Below are 19,601 nucleotides of genomic sequence, written 5' to 3' on the forward strand. Positions count from 1 at the left end.
CAGGGTGTGTCTCTGACAAGACTTTACAAAATTAAACACAATTCTTTAATGCCCTCTAATACTTAGCGTATGATAAGTTTCCCCATTGTCTCAGAAAACTTGAGATTGTTTAATCAGGATCCAAACAAGGTAAACCCACTGCATTCATGATAATCTCTTTTAATATGTAACAACTCCCCTCCGTCTCTGCTGTTGATGATGATGGTGCCATTTATGTACTAAAGCACCTGCATCGTTGGACATCGTGGATTTGGCTGGTTGCATCTTCACATGTCATTTGACATGCGTCTGTCACTGCTACATCCTGTAAACCATTAAATCCAGAACCTGGGAGGATTTTCAGTAAAACTAAATGTTGTGCATACATGACAATCACTACTCCTTTTGAAAGATACTCAAATTGCCTCATAAGACATCCAGTTTCTCTAAGCCCTTTTAACACAGTTCTGGTAGTCTTAAGTGGGTTCCTCGCTTTTGATTTTGAGTGAGAAATGGAATTTACATTTCTAATTTTGTGCATTTTTTAAAGTTTATTTTGAGAGAGCGCACACATGCTCACACAAGGGAGGAGCAGAGAGAGGGAGAGAATCCCAAGCAGACTCCTCCCTGTCAGCGCAGAGCCTAATGTGGGGCTCAAGTTCATGAACCGAACCGTGAAATCGTGACCTGAGCTGAAATCAAGAGTCAGACGCTTAATGGATTGAGCCTCCCAGGTACCCCTTGTGGGCTTTCTTTTCATAAAGACAAACCCTAAACTTTGTCCTAAGTAACGGGTAATCTTAAAGAGACAGCATTACCCACAGGAGAAAATCTAAGTTAGGTAATCTAAATCTAAATCCCCAGGCCCAAAAACTTCTCCTCAAAGGTGGTGTGGCAATTTCTGCCAACATTTACCTAAACTAGCTACCCCCTCACTCAACCAATATCTAAGAGCAGCTAATTGTGCCAGACGCACTTACCTTTTTTTTTTTTTTATGTTTATTTTTGAGAGAGAGACAGTGTGAGCTGGGGAAGGGCAGAGAGGGAGACACACAATACCAAGCAGACTCCAGGCTCTGAGCTTCAGCACAGAGCCCAATGTGGGGCTCAAACCCATGAACCATGAGATCATGACCTGAGCTGAAGTTGGACGCTTCACTCACTGAGCCACCCAGGCACCCCTGGAGACACACTATTCTAAGCCCTGGGGACACAACGGTGAAAACAAAAATCCTTGTCCTTGTGGATTTATTTTGATTATTGCCCTTCAATAAATAACATATAGCCTGTCAGCTGGTGGTCAGTGTCAAGTGGAAAAATAAAGGAGGGAAGCTGTTAAGGAATGCAGGGGCTGAATGTCATCTGTGTTTGAATCCCTGGAAGCTATGAATGTGACCTTACTTGGGGAGTCTTTCCAAATGTACTTAAGGATCTTGATGCTTATTCATGTGGGCCCTAAGTCGAATGACAAGTGTCTTTATAAAAGATACAGAGATACCCACATACCCGTAGGAAGGCTGCTATAAAACAAAACAAATGTTGGTGAGGATGTGAAGAAATCAGAGCCCCTGTGAGCTCTGTGTGGCTTTGTGAATGGTACAACCACTATGGAAAATAATATGCAGGTACCTCAAGAAATTAAAACCAGAACTGCCCAATGACCCAACAATCCCCCTGCTGGGTAGATCTCTAAACGTGATGAAGGCAGGATCTTGGAAAGGCACTGGGCACGCCCAGGCTCACAGCAGCACTGCTCACAGTGGCCAAGAGTAGAGGTGACCCAAAAGTCCATCAACGGACAAGCAGACGAGAGAGAAAACATGGTATATACACACCATGAAATATCATTCAGCCTTAAAAAGGAAGGGAATTCTTCAATGTTACCACATGGGTGAACCTTGAGGACATTATGTTAGGTAAGCCTGTCACAAAAGATGGATGCTGTATGATTCCACTTACAAGAGGCTATCTAAAGTAGTCAAATTAGTAGAGACAGAGAAGAATGCTGGGTGCTGGGGCTGGGGGCAGGGGAGGATGGGGAGTTGTCTGATGGACAGATTCTGATTTGCAAGATGAAAAGTTTTGGAGAATGGTTTGACAACACTATGTCACTGAACTGCACACTTAGAGAGCTACACAGAGAAAAGGAAGCAGACGTGTGATCACAAAGTCAGAAGCCGCAGGGGTGTGGCCACAAGGCAAGGAATGGCTGGAGCCACCAGAAACTGAGGGAGAAACAAGAAAATCTGTCCTAGAGCCTCTGGAGGGAGCACAAATCAGCTGACATCTTGATTTTGGACTTGTGCTCTCTGGAATCGTGAGAGTAAGTTTCCAGTTTGCTTCATTCATTCATTCATTTATTTATTTTTTGTTTTTTTGAGAGAGAGAGAGAACATAAGCAGGGGAGGGGCAAAGAGAGAGGGAGAGAGAGAATCCCAAGGAGGACCTGCATTGTCAGCACAGAGCCCAATGCAGGGCTGGAACCCACGAACTGCGAGGTCAGGACCTGAGCCAAAATCAAAAATTGAACGCTTAACCCACTGTGCCATCCAGGTGCCCCAATTTCTGTTGTTTTAAACCACCATGTTTGTGGTGACTGGTTATGGCAGCCACAGGAGACCAACGTAGAAGGTGTCTGGTTAGAGGCTGGGTGGGGTACAATGGAGCGGCCAAAGAAGGATCACTGAGAAGGCGCCATGTGAGAGAGGCCCTCGGGGGCAGGTCACATGGATACCTGAAGAAAGAGCAAGAGCCCCAAGGCTGGTGTGGGGTATGAGAAGGTTAAGGGGGCCAGTGTGGCAGGAGGATTAGGTGTGGGGGATGGGGTATGAGAAAATGAGGTCATAACTGGGGGTGGGAGAATCGGGTGGGCCTGTCAGGCCACTTTAAGGACTTTGGCAAACAAGAACCGAGAGCCTGTAGGGGATTCTGAGTGAAGAATACCTTGATCTAATTCCTATTTTAAGATTTTCATCCTGTCCAGGCAGCAAATGATCACTGCCAAACACAGGCTCATCAAGGGATCAAAGGATCAGAATGTTGTTGTAAGTAATGGTTCATCTAAATCAGGTCTTCTGTCCTATCTTCCAGTTCACAGGAAACTCAAGAGTTCAAGGGCAGTGTGAGCAAACAATAAGGAAGTTCAGAAGCTGGAGCGAGTGGTGTCTACCTTCTAACAACCGAAGTCAAGACGAGATAGAAATGTGGGGCGGGGGAGGGGGGGGTCGTACTTGAAAACTACTGAAAGGAGAGAACTAGAGATGCACAATGACAGAAGGTGTGTAAGCCGTCATGGGACCCGTGTGCTAGCATATCTGCTGTGACCTGTGCCAACCTCCCCACCACCCGCCACCCCCGTGTCTGCACGCCGCTCTGCCTGTGAAGAGGTGGAGCGCGTCTCCACTCACAGGGACCTCCACTGGCCGGTGGCTTGTCCTGCAGACTCAGTGCGTGCAGCAGTGCAGGGAAGCTGTGTGGGCCCTGGGCCTGAGCCCTCCTCAGAGGCCTTGCGGCTCCTGCTTCCCCTCCCTGGGAACCCAGGAGGCATGAGGCTCAGTGCACCTCAAGCAGCCACCAGTCACTGGGAGGACACCGTGTTGGGATACTCCCATCCCAGGGCGACTGCCCTGGCCAATGCCACATGGAACAGAGATGCGCCATCCCCACCAAAACCACGCTTCACAGTTTTGCAACTGGCAAGGCGAGGATGTGCTCTATGAGCTGATACAGAAAGACACCTGTGATGTATTCCTAAGTTAGGAAAGCAAGGTGCCAAAGAGAGTAGGGAGTGGCTGGAAAACATTGGAAGACTCCATAGAAGATTCCAGCATTAGTAGTCACTTAGAGTAACACGAGTATTCGGCCAATACACACTGGTATGGATGTACAGGTCAAAATATAGAAATACTTTCCGGGTTGCTGAATGGCCACTCCCCGAGCCCCTGGATTCCCTCCACCTCTGGTGTCTACCCCAAGATGATAAATCCAACAAATACAGAGCTACCCCTGGCAGGGATGGGATCTGGCAGGTCAGCAGGCATTGAAGTGGATGGTGACAGGGTGCAAGAGAGACTTTGCAAACTGGACCTTTTAATATCTTACTCATTTCTGAACCATAGGAGTACGTCCCCTATGTAATACAATAGAATTTAAAAACTAAACTGCAGGTACCACCACCCTCAATCCATTTGATGGATTTAAGCTGCTGTCAATCGCTAGCTTGTTGGTTTGTCCTAGAATGTCAGCTCTGTGACAACACAGTTCCTGCCTTTCTCCTGAGTTCACCTCTTATGCCCAGAACCTAGGGCCAGACTGGTATAAACACTTGTTGAACGACTGCCAGAAGTATACTTGATGAGAAAGCACACTGAGCCGAGGCCAGAGGATGCAGTGAAAGCAGTGCACAGAGGAAAAATTTATAGCTGTAAATGTCTACATTAAAACCAAAGCAGGGCGCCTGGGTGGCCCAGCTGGTTAAGCGTCCCACTTTGGCTCAGGTCATGACCTCACAGCTCTTGAGTGCATCAAGCTCTTGGCTGTCAGCACAGGGCCTGCTTCAGATCCCCTGCCCCCCCCCCCCAAAAATAAATAAACATTAAAAAAAACTAAAACCAAAGACATCAAATCAAGAGCCTAAGCTAATGCTGAGAAACTAAAGAAGGAAAAACAAAAAAACAAAAAACACTAAACGCAAAGCTAGCAAAAAGAATAAAAATTTAAATAGAGATAAATAAAACAGAATAGAAAAACAATAGTCAATGCAAGCAAAAGCCGGTTCTTTGAAAAGATCAACAAAATTGACAAACCTTTAGTTAGACTGACAAAGAAAAAGAAAGAAGACCTCAGTCACTAAAATCAGAAACGGGAAGCAGAGACATTTCCAAGGACTTTTCAGAAATAAAAAGGAGAGAATACTGAACAACGTCACACCAAGTAAGGTGATTTAGAGGAAACTACTAGAAACACACAAGATTAAGAAGAAGCCCAGGACCAGATGGCCTCACTGCTGAATTCTACCAAATATTTAGAGAATTATCACCAATCCTACTTAAACTCTCCCAACAAACTGAGGAGGGAACACTTCCTAACTCATTCCATGAGGCCAGCATTACACTGAAACAGAGAAAATACCACAATAATAGAAAATTAGACCGACTTCACTTAGGAATATAAATGAAAACACTTCAACAAAATACTAGCAAATCCAACATATTAAGAGGATTATACATCACGACCAAGTAGGATTTATCCCATGCATGTGAGGATGGTTCAACATAAGAAAACCAATGTAATAAATCACAGTAATAAAATGAAAGGGAGAAAAACACATGATTGCCTCCACTGATGCAGAAAAGGCATTTAACAAAATCAAACACCCTTTCATTATCAAAAACACTCAGAACTAGGAATAGAAAGGAACTTCCTCAACATGATAAAGGACATCTGCAGAAATCCCACAGCAAACACCATTTTCAATGACGACAGACTTAAAGCTCTCCCCCTAAGATCAAGAACAAGACAAGGATTTCCACTTTCACTGCTGCTATTCAAGATTGTACTGGGTGTTCCAGACAGATCAATCAGACAAGAAACATAAGGCATGCAAGCTGGAAAGGAAGAAAACATATGTTCACAGATGACATGATCTTATGTATGAAAAAATCCCAAAGAATCCAAGAGAAAGTTACCAGAGCTAATAATGAATTCAGTGAAGCTGCAGGCCACAGTATCAGTACACAAAAATCAACATGCTAGTAATGAACAACCAGGAAAGGGGGCTAAGATGGCAAGTCCACCTACAAATGCATCCAAAAACACACACACTAGAAATAACCAAGGTAAAAAAGGCTTGCAGACGAAAACTAAAAATAGGGGCACCTGGGTGGCTCAGTCGGTTAACCCCCCAACTTCAGCTCAGATCATGATCTCAGGGTTAGTGAGTTCACTCTGTGCTGACAGCTTGGAGCCTGGAGCCTTCTTCAGATTCTTTGTCTTCCTCTCTGTTCCTCCCCTGCTCACGCTCTCTCTCTCTCTCAAAAATAAACAAACATTTAACAAAAAATTTTAAGAAGAAAACTAAAAATATAGCTAAAGGAAATTAACACAAATAAATGGCAAGAGCCCATGGACTGCAAGACTTAATTGAGTTAGGATCTCAGTACTACCCAAAGTGGTCCACCAATTCAGCACAGTCCCTATCAAAATTCCAAGTTTTGGGGTTTTTTTTTTCTTGCAGAAGTAGAAAATCCTTAAATTTATATGGATTAGAAGGGGTCCCAAATAGCCAAAACAATCTTGAAAAAGTGGAATGAAGTTGGAGAACTCACACTTGAGGAGTCCAATACTACAAAGCTACAGTAATCAAAACAACGTGGCCGTGGCATAAAGACAGACCCACGGAATAGAACTGAAGAGTCCAGAAACAAACCCAACTTATATGGCCAACTGATTTTCAAAAAGGGTGCCAAGTCCATTCAACGGAAAAGAATCCTCTTTTCAATAGCTGGTGCTGGAACAGCCTGAGTTCATAAGAAGCTGGACCCCTACGACACACCAAACACAAAAATTAACTCAAAATGGATAAACCACCTAAACATAAAAGCTAAAACCAGCCAACAGGCACTTGAAAAGATGTTCAACATCACCGAGGCACAGGAAAGGTGCTGTTGGCTACCAGCCGTGTAGAGGGGGTGGGGAGCAGGCACAGTACGTGAAGGGGATTAGGAGACCTAGACTTTCGGTTATAAGCTAACGGAGCGATGGGGACGTAACGTACTGCACAGGGCTATGGTCAAAGCCGTTTATACTCTAGCTCTCTATTTCTGCCCTCCAAAAGTGTTGGGCCTAAGGTCCGCGACCTGTGGACACGGGGACAGGGGGGTGGGGGAGGGACGTGCAGACCCGTGCCCGGGAGAGGAGGCTTCCCGTTGGCAGCGGTCAGCGCGCAGAGCTGCGAGGGGCTGACCTTCCCAGCCGGGGGTCTGCACGCCCTGCCACACTTCAGCAGTACTGCAGGTCCGCGGGATCCCGCTCCGAGACCGGGCAACGTCCCCCGCCCGCGGCCTCCGAGGAGGAGCCCTGCACGACTTCCCGCTCCGGAGAATGGGCACGCACTTTTCCTGTCTTGCCAGGACGACGACCCCGCGGAAGCCTTCTGGGGGGGGGGGGGGGGGCGCAGAGCAAAGTCCAGCGCCCCGCCGCCCCTGTGAGAAGCCTTCACGTCCACGACGGCCTCAACATCCACTCGCGACGCGCCGAGGCCTGCCGTCCAACCGTCTCCTTCCGCTCGGACCATGCCAACCCCCGCAGGGAGCCCACCGCCGGCGACACTACTGGGCACGCGCAAAACCCAGCGCTCAGCAGCACCCGAACCCGCCCCGCCCACCACAAGCCACTGGCATGCGCTGCAGCAACGCCGGCGCGGCTCTATGACGCCCAGGCGGCAGGGGTGGGCCTTCTCCTCCAGGGGCGGGGCTGCGTGCTGACGCCACACGCCGGGGCGGGGTCAAGAGTTTGGTGCCCCGGAGTGGGGTGTCGGCGCCTCATTCGGGTGGAGCTGAGCAGAGGACAGGTAAGCGCGCGCTGCCCCCGGGCCTGGCCCGGTGCGAGAAGACCCGCGCCCTTGGGTAGGAGGCGGGGGATGCAGCAGAGGGCGAGGGCGCCGCGTCCTCGTTGTCACTGGCGCTGCGGTGACAGGGAGTGAAGCCGGATAGAGCGGGGCTGACGGAGGGAGGTGGGCGGGACGGGACCTGACGGACGGGCGTGACAGCCATTGGCGCGGCGAGCGCCGCCTGACAGGCAGAGATTGGCGGGTGCGGGCGCGCGCGGGCGTCGCGGGGGGCGCGGAGCGACGCGCGATTGGCTGAGGCGGGCGGGGGGGGGCGGGACGCGCGGCGGATGTGAGGGAACGGGCGCCAGACTGGGGTGACCCCCAAGGTCGAGGAGGCGTCACGAGGGAGCCTCCCGTCTCTGTCCTCTGCGCGGACGGAAGGGTGGCGCGCCCTTGATGGGACGGCTTGAGGGCGCCGGGCCCGTGCTCCACGCCAGAGCCTGTGCGGGGTCCGCCCCTGTTCTAGCTGCGGGCGCCGCTGGGGAGACGCCCTAGAATGTGTTTACCCTGCTCAGCACCCCTCGTGCTCAGTACGTCTCCGGACTCAGTACCCCGCCACACCCATCCTCCCCTGTTCCTGGGGAGACGCCCTTGAGCAGACTTCCCCGGCACCCTGTATATTCAGGACCCATCTTAGTACCCCACCACACCCATCTTCCTTGCATGGCTAGGATGATGTCCTCGAGTGGACCAGCACCCTATGTGCTCAGTACCCCGCCAGACCCATTCTCTTTGCACTCCTGAGGAGGTCTCTGAGCATATTTAATGTTTGCAGCACCCTGTGTACTCAGTACCCTGTCTCACCTATCTTCCCTGAGCCCCTGGGGTGACAGTCGAGCAGATCACCCTGCAGCACCCTGTACTCAGTACTTGCCCTATGCAGTACCTCACCACACCCATTTTTCTCCCTGTGCTCCTGGGTTGACACCCTTGAGAGTCCTTAATTTCTTCAGCTCCCTGTGTAGTCAGTACTCCTCCATCCTCAGCACACTGCCACACCCATCCTCCCTGCACTCCTAAGGTAACACCCTGGAGAGATCACCCTACAGCACCCCGTGTACTCAGTACTCCTCTGCCCTCAACACCCGTGTACTCAGTACCCCTCTGTCCTTAGCACCCCACCCACCACACCCATCCTTCTCCCTGCACTCCTAACTAAGGTAACACCCTGGGGAGATCACCCTACAGCACACCCTGTACTCATTACTCCATAATACCCCTCCTTCTCCCTGTGCTCTCAGGGTGACACCTCCCAACATCACCACCCCACCACATCCATTCTGTTCCCTGCGAATCTCCTTGCCGCACCCCTTGGTATTCATCCTTCTTCAGGAGGTTTGATAGCCCGTGTTGAGGTGATGCACATTTCTTGGAGCAGCACGCTAGTCCTGTGCCACCTCCCCTTTGCGAAGCTGCCTGACAGAAGTGTAACCTGTACTAGAATGTAGTAGAAAACTTGCAGCATGGGGGGGAGAGGTGTGATGTCTGTCTTGGTGCTCCTCCGTGCCTCGTTCTGCAGTCCTATCCTGTGAAGCAGGGACTGGACGCTTGCTGCCAGGCTGACAGCTCTGAGCAGCTTCAGGACAAGTGGCCTGGAATGAAACCTTGTTTGCACAGTGGTGGGAGCTACAATAGTCAAACCGGTGTTTTTGTGAGGACACACTTCATATGAGAACATGCAATACTATTCTAGCTTTGCCAATTAGCTGAGGATCATGGAACGTTGGAGAAAGATCAGAGTTTCCTGATGATTAAGGGTGCTTTCCACATTTCAGTTTTTTCTTTTACACACACTTCTATGGAGACACAGTTCACACGCACCGTGCAGTTCACTCATTTAAAGTATATGACTAAACAATTTGTAGTGTATTCACAGTTATGCAACCATCACAGATCAGTTACTTTTAAAACCTAATTTCAGGGGTACCTGGGTGGCTCAATTAGTTAAGCATCTGACTCTTGATTTCAGCCCACATTGTGATCTCACAGTCATGGGATCCAGCCCCGGGTCAGATTCTGCGCTGACGGCATGGAGGCTGCTTAGGGTTCTCTCTCTCCCTCTCTCTGCTCTTCCCCCATGTGTGCACGCTTTCTCTCTCAAAATTAGTAAATTAAAAAAAAAAAATAGTTTCAGAAACATGAATTTCTGTTGGTTTCATTTAAATTTGCACAGTTTATTAAATGGCAAATATTTGCCATATTTATTAAATGCATATCACATGTATATCATATGTTCATATTATCTGTGCTTATGTGCATATCAGATCTACTTTTAACTGGTCTCACTGCCCCATTAAAAAAAAATGTACCATCTACCTTTTAAATTTGTAGATAGTTTTTTATTTGGGGATAACCGTATAATTATTGAGATATGTTTGGAGAATTGTACACATAAACATATTACATGCAGTTACAACAGATAGTACAGAGAGATCCCAGTGTTCCTTTACCCCGGTCTTCGAGTGATAACATTTTGCAACAACTATAGTATGATATCACAGCCAGATAATGGCACGGATAACAGTGAAGATATGGACTATTTCCGTAGTCACAAGGATCCCTCCTGTTGCCTTCTTACAGCCACACCTGTTCCCTCCTGCCTCTGTGTCCTTAGCTACTGGCAACTACTAATCTCTCCATTTCTATGATTTTGGCAAACAAAGCATGTTATGTAAAGAGAATCACAGTATGTAGCCTTTTGGGATTGATTTTTTCCTACTCATGATTCTCTGCAGGTGCATGCAGCTTGTCGCCTGAATCAGTAGTTCCTTTCAGGCTGTGGATGTACCACAGTTGACTCATGCAATAAGGGACGTCTGAGTTGTTTCCATTCTCTGGCAGTTATGAATACCGCTGCCATAAACATTCATATGCAAGTTTTCATGTGAACATAAGTTTTTGTTTCTCTGGGACAAATGCCTAGGAGTGCAATTACTAGGACATAGAGTGGTTGCGTTTTTACTGTTTTAAGAAATAGCCAAGTTTTTCCAAGTGGCTATACCATTTTACCTTCCCACTAGTAGTGTATTTGAGATCCACTTTTTCCACATCCTTGCCAGCACATCAGGATGATACTGTTTTTTTATTTTAGCCATTTTAATAGACGTGTAGTAATGTGTCATTGAGGTTCTAATTTAATTTCCCTGATGGTTAGTGACGTCATACATTTTCCCATGTGCTTCCTTGCCGTCCGTATATCTTCTTGAGTTATGCCTTTTTTGGAGTCTTTTACCCATTTTATGATAGATTTTTTTTTTTTGTAATGTTGAGTTTGGAGAATTCCTTATATACTCCAGTCCTTTGTTAGACACGTGATTTGCAGATATTTTTCTCCTAATCTGTAGCTTATCTTTTTATTTTCTTAACAGGATCTTTTGCAGAGGAAAAGTTTTTCATTTTGATGCAGTCCAGTTTATCAATTTTGCATTTTATGGATCATGCTTTTGGTGTCAAAATTAAGGACTCTGCTTAGCTCTAGTTCCTGAAGGGTTTCTCTTAGGTACTTTTCTGTAAGTTCCATAGTTTTGTGTTGTGCATTTAAATCTCTGATTCATTTTGAATTAATTTCCAAATAAGGTGTGAGGTCTAGTTTGAGGTGTTTTTTTTTTGTTTTATTTTTCAGGTGGGGTTGCCTGTGAATACCATTCATTGGTTGCCAACCAATACCATTTGTTGAAAAGACTTCTTCTGTTGAATTGCTTTGGCATTTTTGTCAGAAATTTGTTGTGTTTATGTGGGTCTGTTTCAGAGTTCTCTGTTCTGTCCCATTGGACTTTTGGTCCATCGATACCTCATGGTTTATGATGACTGTAGCTATATAATAAATCTTGAAATTAGGTAGATTGGGATTTTGATAGGAATTGTGTTGTGTCTATATATCAGTTTGGAGATGATCAAAATCTTTCCCGTGTTCAGTGTTCCCATCTATGAACAGTGTGTCTTTCCATTTATTTAGATTTTTTTATTTCTTTCATCAGTGTTTTGTAGTGTTTAGCATACAGGTCCTGCACTTGTTTTGTTAGACTTACACTAAATCCTTTCTAACATTTTATTTATTTTTTTTTCTTTAGAGAGAGAACATGTGCATATGAATTGGGAGAGAGGGACAGAGGAGGAGAGAGAAAGAATCTCAGGCTCCATGCTCAGCCTGGAGCCTGATGAGGGACTCGATCCCACAACCTGAGCCAAAATCAAGACTTGGATGCTAAACTGATAGAGCCACCCAGGCACCCCTAATATTTCTTTTTTTAAAAGGTTTGGTTTTCTTGTGTTAAGAGCATATAGAAATGTTAATGATTTTTGTATGTTCGTCTAGTATTTTATGATCCTGCCAAATTCACTTGTTGGTTCTGTGATTTTGTAGATTCCTGGAGATTTTATATCAAGACAACCATGTCCATATGCAAACAGATATAGTATTCTTCCCTAATCTCTAATCTGTATGCTTTTTAGTTTCTTGTTTTGCGTTTTTGTTCTGGCTGCCGTTCTCAGTACTGTGCTGAGTAGCAGGCATGAGCATAGACGTCCTCCGCGGTGTTGCTCCCGGTTTTAGAAAGAAGTATTCAAGGGCGCCTGGGTGGCTTGGTCGGTTAAGCGTCCGACTTCGGCTCAGGTCATGATCTCACGGTCCGTGAGTTCGAGCCCCACGTCGGGCTCTGTGCTGACCGCTCAGAGCCTGGAGCCTGTTTCAGATTCTGTGTCTCCCTCTCTCTCTGCCCCGCCCCTGTTCATGCTCTGTCTCTCTGTCTCAAAAATAAATAAACGTTAAAAAAAAAAAAAATTTAGAAAGAAGTATTCAGAGGGGCGCCTGGGTGGCTCAGTCAGTTAAGCGTCTGACTTTGACTCAGGTCATGATCTCGCGGTCTGTGAGTTTGAGCCCCGCGTCGGGCTCTGTGCTGACAGATCGGAGCCTGGAGCCTGGAGCCTGTTTCAGATTCTTTGTCTCCCTCTTTCTCCTCCCCTGCTCATGCTCTGTCTCTTCTCAAAAAAATAAATAAACGTTAAAAAAAAACTTTAGAAAGAAGTATTCAGTCTTTCACTGTTATGTATAATGTCAGTTGTAGGCTTTTGTGGATGTGCTGTATCAAATTGACATTCCCTTCTGCTACTGTTCTGAGGGTTTTTATCATAAGTAGCTGTTGAATTTTGTGAAATGTTTTATCTGCATCTATTGATATGATCACGTGATTTAAAAAATTTTTAATGTTTATTTTATTTTTGAGAGAGAGAGGCAGAGTGTGAATGGGGAAAGGGCAGGGAGAGAGGGAGACACAGAATCCGAAGCAGGCTCCAGGCTCCAAGCTGTCAGCACAGAGACTGACGTGGGGCTCAAACCCACAAACTGTGAGATCATGACCCTGAACCGGAGTTGGACGCTTAACCGACTGAGCCCCCCAGGTGCCCCTCCTGTGATTTTTCTTTTCTAGCTTGTCAGTATGATAGATTATGTTGTTTTTCTGAATATGGAACCAACCTTACATTCCTGGAATGAGCCCCACTAGGTCATGGAGTATAATTGTGTTTATACATTCCTTGATTCTATTTGCTGAATTTTGTTAAGGATTTTTTTTTTCATCTGTACTCATGAGGAATATTACTTTGAAGCATTTTTTTTTTTTTTTTTTGGTACTGTCTTTGGGTTTGGTTTCAGGGAAATATCAGTTTCATAAAATGAATTGGTTTCTCATATTTTCTGGAGGAGATTGTGTAGGATTGGAATTAATTAATCTCTGAACATTTGGTAGGATTCCCCAGTGAAACCATCTAGGCCAGAAAATTACTTTTTAAGATTTTTAATTATACATTACATTTCTTCAATAGTTGTGGGGTTGTAAAATCATTTTATATTGGGTTAATTGTGGTAGTTTGTACTTCTGCCAAATTCCTCTATATACTTGTGATCTAATGTCTAGCTGTTCTACCTCTTGATGAAAGAGGGCATTGGAAGTTGGAAGTCTCCAATTATAATTGTGGGTTTGTCATCTTTTTAGTAGTTTGATTCACATATTTTACCCTTACGTTGTTTGATGCATGCAGTATCTTCTTAGTAGATTGACCTGTTATCATCGTATAATGTCTCTGTCTCCAGATTTTCTTGGCTCTGATGTCTACTTTGACAACATAGCACTTCGGCTTTCCTTTGATTAACATTTGCATGATATGTAATTTTTCATCTCTTTGCTTTCAATTATTCTATATAATTTTGTTTGACTTGAGTTTCTTGTAGACATGCATATAGGTGGATCCTGTTTTACTCACTTTGCCAATCAGTGTCTTCTAATTGCTGTATTTAGATCGTTTTATGTAATTGTTGGTATATTAGGAGTTGAGCTTGTCATTTTTTTTTAATGTTTATTTATTTTTGACAGAGAGAGAGAGAGAGCATGAGTGGGGAAGGGGCAGAGAGAGAGGGAGACACAGAATCCGAAGCAGGCTCTAGGCTCTGAGTTGTCAGCACAGAGCCCGAGACGGGGCTTGAACTCACAGACCGTGAGGTCATGACCTGAGGCCAAGTAGGACGCTCAACCAACTGAGCCACCCAGGTGCCCTGAGCCTGTCATTTTTTTAATCTTCTTTATTTTTTGTTTCTCTGCTTTCTTTTTCCTGACTTCTTGCAGATTATTTGAACACATGTCAAAATTCTACTTTTACTTATAAACGCTGATTTTGAGAATGTCTCTTTATATGGCCTTCTTAGTGATTGGCAGGGTATTATATGTACACAATTTATCACAGTCTGTTGGTGTTACCATTTTATCAGTTTGAGTGAAGTGTAGAAAGCGTGCCTCCATTTACATTTCTTTACCTTTCCCTCATTTAAAATTGTCTCAAGTATTACCTCTACGTATGTTTAGAATCACATCAGACATATTGCAATTTTTGCTTCATCCATTATACAGAATTAGAAGATTCAAGAGGAGAAAGAAATTATATTTACCCATATGTTATTCTTTGTTATTTCATGATGTTGGAGGATTCTTTTTTTTTTTTTATTATAGTATGGTGTAGATCTTTTTGTACATATGTGTATGTGTAGTTTAGGATACTGCACTAGCAATCACTGACAGGCAAAGAGATACAATAAGCCAACAAGAGAGATAAAATGGAATGATAAAACATACTTAACACAAAAGAAAACAGAAAAAGAAAACGAGAACAAATAGAACAAATAAAAAACAAAAAACAAGATGATAGATTTAACCTAAACCATATCAAAAATCACATCAAATGTAAATGTTCTAAAACATGATTCATTAGGTAATTAAAAGGTGGAGATTTTCAGATTGGATAAAAAAGCAGGCATGAAGCTTTGGTCAGCTGACCTAACCACTTAGATGTTAGATAGTCTTGTTAAAGGAGGATTCCTCATTTTATCATTTCATTTCTCTTTAGAGAATTTCATTTAGCCATTCACTTAGGTAGGTCTGCCTATCGTCTCTTAGTTTTTCATCATCTGAGAATGTCTTGATTCCCTTTTCATTCCTGAAGAATATTCTCACTGGACATAGAATTCTGGGTTGACAATGATTTTCCTTCAGCACTTGAAACGAATTGTGCCGCTTTCTCTTGGCCTCCATAGTTTCTGGTGAGAAATACGCTGTTCAAATTGTTTGTAGTTTTCAAGTTTGATTAGGGGAGCGCCTGGGTTAAGCGTCCGACTTCAGCTCAGGTCATAATCTCACAGTTAGTGAGTTCGAGCCTCATGTCAGGCTCTGTACTGACAGCTCAGCCTGGAGCCTGCTTCTGATTCTGTGTCTCTCTCTCTGCCTCTCCCTCTCTCTCTCTCTCTCTCTCTCTCTCTCTCTCTCTCTCTCTCTCCCTCTCCCTCTTTCAAGAATAAACATTAAAAAATTTTGGGGGGGGTGACTGGGTGGCTCAGTCGGTTGAGCGTCTGACTTCGGCTCAGGTCATGATCTCGCAGTCCGTGAGTTCAAGCCCCATGTTGAGCTCTGTGCTGACAGCTCAGAGCCTGGAGCCCGCTTCAGATTCTGTGTCTCCCTCTCTCTCTGCCCCCCCCCCCATTCATGCTCTGTCTGTCTGTCTCTCTCTCTCTCTCTGTCAAAAATAAACACTAAAAAAAAATTTTTTCTAATCAAGTTTGATTATAGTGTGTCTTACAGTGGATTTCTTTGGGTTTATTCTTTTTGGGGTTCACCCAGCTTCTCAAATCTCTAGGTGGTTGTCTTTTGCCAAATTTGAGAAATTTTTGCCATTATTTCTTTGAATACTCCTTCCACCCCTCCCTTTTTCTTTTTCTCTTGAGATTCTGATGACATTTACATGTCATCATTAATATGATGGCATTCACATTCATCATTAAATCTTGTATGATAGTCCTACATGTCACTGAGATGCTGTTCATTTTTCTTTCAGTCTGTATTTACTGTTCAACCTGAGGACTTTTTTTTGTTCTATTTTCACGTTCTCTGAGTTTCTTCTGTCCTTTCATTCTGCAATTTAACCCATCAGATTTTTTTATTTTGGTTATTTTTGAGTTCTGAATTTCCATTTGGTTCTTCTTTATGTCTTCTCTTTCTTTGTTGAGGCTTTTAATTTCTTTTTTTTTTTACTTGTTTTCAAACTTGTTCATAGTTGCTCAAGGAAGTGTTTTGAGGCTGGGCTCCTTTAAAGTCTTTGCCAGATATTTCTAACAGGTCTGTCTTCTTGGTGTCTATAGATTGTCCTTTTTTGTTTTGGTTGAGATCACCCTGCTTTTTGTTGTGATGAGTGATCTTTGGTTAAATTTTGGACATTTTGGGTGTTCTGTATGTGAGACTCTGGATCTTAAATGTCTGAACACAGGCTTCTGCTGACACTGCTGGGTGTCAGTGGGTGCCGCCTCATTACTGCTGGGCAAGGGTGGAATCCAGGCTCCCCACCCAGCCTCCTTGGTGTCTGCAGGGAGGGACTCCTTGTTATTGCTGTGTGGGTAAACGTTCCCCAGTAGGCCTTTGTGATTCAACCCTGCGTGGGAAAGGAGGGGTGCTGCCCTGTTGCTGAGGGCACAGGTGGACTGCAGGCCCCTTCCTGGCCTCCATGGACCTGGTGGGGGTCATCCGGTGGGGATGGAAGCCCCGGATCTTCTCTGACACCATCAGTTGGGGTAGTGGTGGGCCACAGTGTTTTCTGTGGGGTTAGCTGCAGGCTGCAGTAGAGCAGTTATTGTCTAGAAATGTCTGTCCTTTGATCAGAGAGAGCAGGGGCTTCTGTTTCCATCAGTCGGCATTTCTGGATTGCCAGCTTCTTCAGCACCTAGTCTGGGATACGTGAGGCAGAAAGAAAGTTGAGGACTTGATGCTGTATCTTTTCGAGCCCCCAGATCCCTTTCCACTCCTGTTTTGTTGGGTTTAAGTGTAATGTCTTATTTCTTTGGCTGCATTTAGTGAGAAACAAGTCCTTTATGTACCTTTAAAATGTTTAATAAATATTGACAAATAGCCTTGCTTTAATAAATACTTAATCATTTATACTCTGGTCATTGAAGGATGCCTGCTTGGCCGCACCCCAGAGCACCGCACAGTGGCAGTCTGGGTGAAGGCGCCCCGAAACCTGGTGGGGGTTCTGACCTCGGAGGTGGAAGTCTCTCCCAGCAACCTGGTCAGTTGCCCACTCCATGGTAATCTGGGAACCTTGCACCTTGGGAACTTGGTTTTTAAGAGAGATGAGTTGGTCTTTTTTCTGCCGGTAAGTTGTAATTCTTTAGTCATAGAATACTTTTAAAGTGTGCAAAAGTATTTTCACTTCTGCATCATAATCACAAAAAGCGATGCCAGGGAACACACCTGATGGCAGAAGAGCCTAAATGCAGAGCCTGCGATGTGCCTGAGGCTTGCACAGCAACGTGGTCACTTTGCCCGTGTGTCCTGTGGGCTGACCATCGTTTCTACCTGGTACCGACAAGAGTCCTTTGCACTGAAAAGTGCTCCTCACTACCTCCCTGTCCCTCATTTTGTTGCTGGATGAGGCTTCCCAAGTAAAAGACTTGAGTTCTTTGAGATTGTCTGCCAGCGAGGGGACAGTTGATGTCTGTGCTCTCTGTGCACGTTTCTGTCTGTGTCCAGCTGCGGGAAGTACGATAAAGGTGGCCGTGCAGGCACGTAGCATGCGTTGTCTTCTTGATTCGTTACCTGAATCTTCTTGCATCCAAAACCATTAACAGAAGAGAATGGGGAACGTTTTCAAGATAAGTTGTTATGCTTTTAAAACTGCTGTCAGTAACATGCACAGGGAACGATCACATCGTGATCGCGTGCTCCTTTCCTGGGACTCCTTTCCTGAGGAACTGCCCAGCCTGTGCTTGCTAGACCTTGCCTCTCTAATTGCACCCCTGCCCAGCTGACGTGACCCTGATAGGCATCAGGAGTCAGTTTATCTCTCCACTCTGCGTATGGGGAGGTGGCCTTGGGTAAAGTGTGTGCCCAGCTGGGGAAGGTCCAGGCACAGATAAAGTCCTGTCTAACATCAGCATGTAGGTTCTGAGGGGCAGTAGATTGAACCCTTAAAAACAAAGTTTGCTTTGGTTTGTGTTTATCTTAAATGTTGTTTTTTCAAGTGGACAGGTTTAGACCTGCGTCTTGAAATTATGGGTCACAAGTAGTGTCACTTTGATACTGGTAGACTCACTTTTATTTTTTCTTAGACATAGTTCTTTTTTTTTAAATTTTTTTTTAATGTTTATTTTTGAGAGAGAGACAGAGTGTGAGTGGGGGAGGAGCAAAGAGAGAGGGAGACCCAGAATCTGAAGCAGGCTCCAGGCTCTGAGCTGTCAGCACAGAGCCCGCCGCGGGGCTCGAACTCATGAACCACGAGATCATGACCTGAGCTGAAGTCGGACGCTTACTGACTGAGCCACCCAGGCGCCCCATAGTTCTTTTTGAAACAACTTTTGGCACAATTCATATACCATACAATTCACCCGTTGAAGTTTTACGATGGGGAATTCTCCAGTATGTTAGAAGGTTGTGTAACCATCAGTACAATCTAGTCATGGAGCATCTTCACCGCACCACCCCCCCAAACTAAAAAACTGCACACCCATCAGCAGCCGTGTGTGCACTCGGCCCCACCTGCCGTCCCCCAGCCCTGGGCAGCCACCCGCAGGCTTTCTGAACGTTTTACAGGAGTGAAATCACAGTATGTTTTCTGTGGATGATTTTCTTCACATTCTCGAAGTTTGTCTGTGTTGCAGCACATAACAGTATTTCCTTCCTTTTTATTGCCCATTCTATTACATTTTGGGGCTAGTATGAATAATGCCACTGTGAACACTCACATACAAATGTTTGTGTACACATATGTTTTCGTTTCTCTCCATTATGTATCTAGGAGTGAAATTGCTGAGTCATATGGTGACTTTCTGTTTAACTCTTTGAGGACCTGCCAAACTGTTTTCCACGACGGCTACACCAGCTTCTGTTCCCACAGCGGTGCAGGGGGCTCCAGTTCCTCCACGTCTTCAACACTGATTTTCTCTCTGATTATACCTAGTCTCCTTGCGCGAAGCGGTCTCTTACAGTTTTGATGTGAAGTTTCCTAATGAATGATGATTTCGAACAACTTTTAATGTGCTTATTGGCTATTTGTATATCTTCTTTGGAAAATTGTTCATATCCTTTGTTAGATTTTTGATTTAGTTATATTTCCCTTTACTATTGAATTACAAGAGGTGTTTTTTGGGGGGCGCCTGGGCAGCTCAGGAGGTTAAGCATCTGACTTGCTCAAGTCATGATCTCATGGTCTGTGGGTTTGAGCCTCGTATCAGACTCTGTGCTGACAGCTCAGAGCCTGGAGCCCGCTTCAGATTCTGTGTCTCCCTCTCTCTCTCTGCCCCTCCTGCACTCACATTCTGTCCCTCTCTCTCTCTCAAAAATAAACATTTTTAAAAAGAGAGTTTTTTTTCACGTATTCTGTACGTAATCATATGATTTGTACGTATGGTTTCCTATTCTGTTTGTGTTTCCTCTCTCTTGTTGGTGTCCTGTGACAACAAACCGTGGCTTTTATTTTGATGAAG

General features: G+C 45.1%; 1 protein-coding gene across 4 annotated transcripts in view; it reads left to right on the top strand.

Moving 5' to 3' along the window:
• The first annotated feature begins 7,417 nt into the window (after positions 1-7,417).
• OGDH (oxoglutarate dehydrogenase) overlaps positions 7,418-19,601 on the top strand; it is a 65,827-nt gene continuing 53,643 nt past the window's right edge. For all 4 annotated transcript variants that reach the window (XM_019450918.2, XM_019450921.2, XM_053898361.1 and 1 more), the window contains exon 1: positions 7,418-7,549. The gene's annotated coding sequence lies outside the window, so the exon portion shown is untranslated. The remainder of the gene's footprint in view (positions 7,550-19,601) is intronic.

This window comes from Panthera pardus, unplaced genomic scaffold, assembly GCF_024362965.1.
Source record: "Panthera pardus isolate Hobbes unplaced genomic scaffold, ASM2436296v1 HiC_scaffold_8, whole genome shotgun sequence".
NCBI lineage: Eukaryota > Metazoa > Chordata > Mammalia > Carnivora > Felidae > Panthera > Panthera pardus.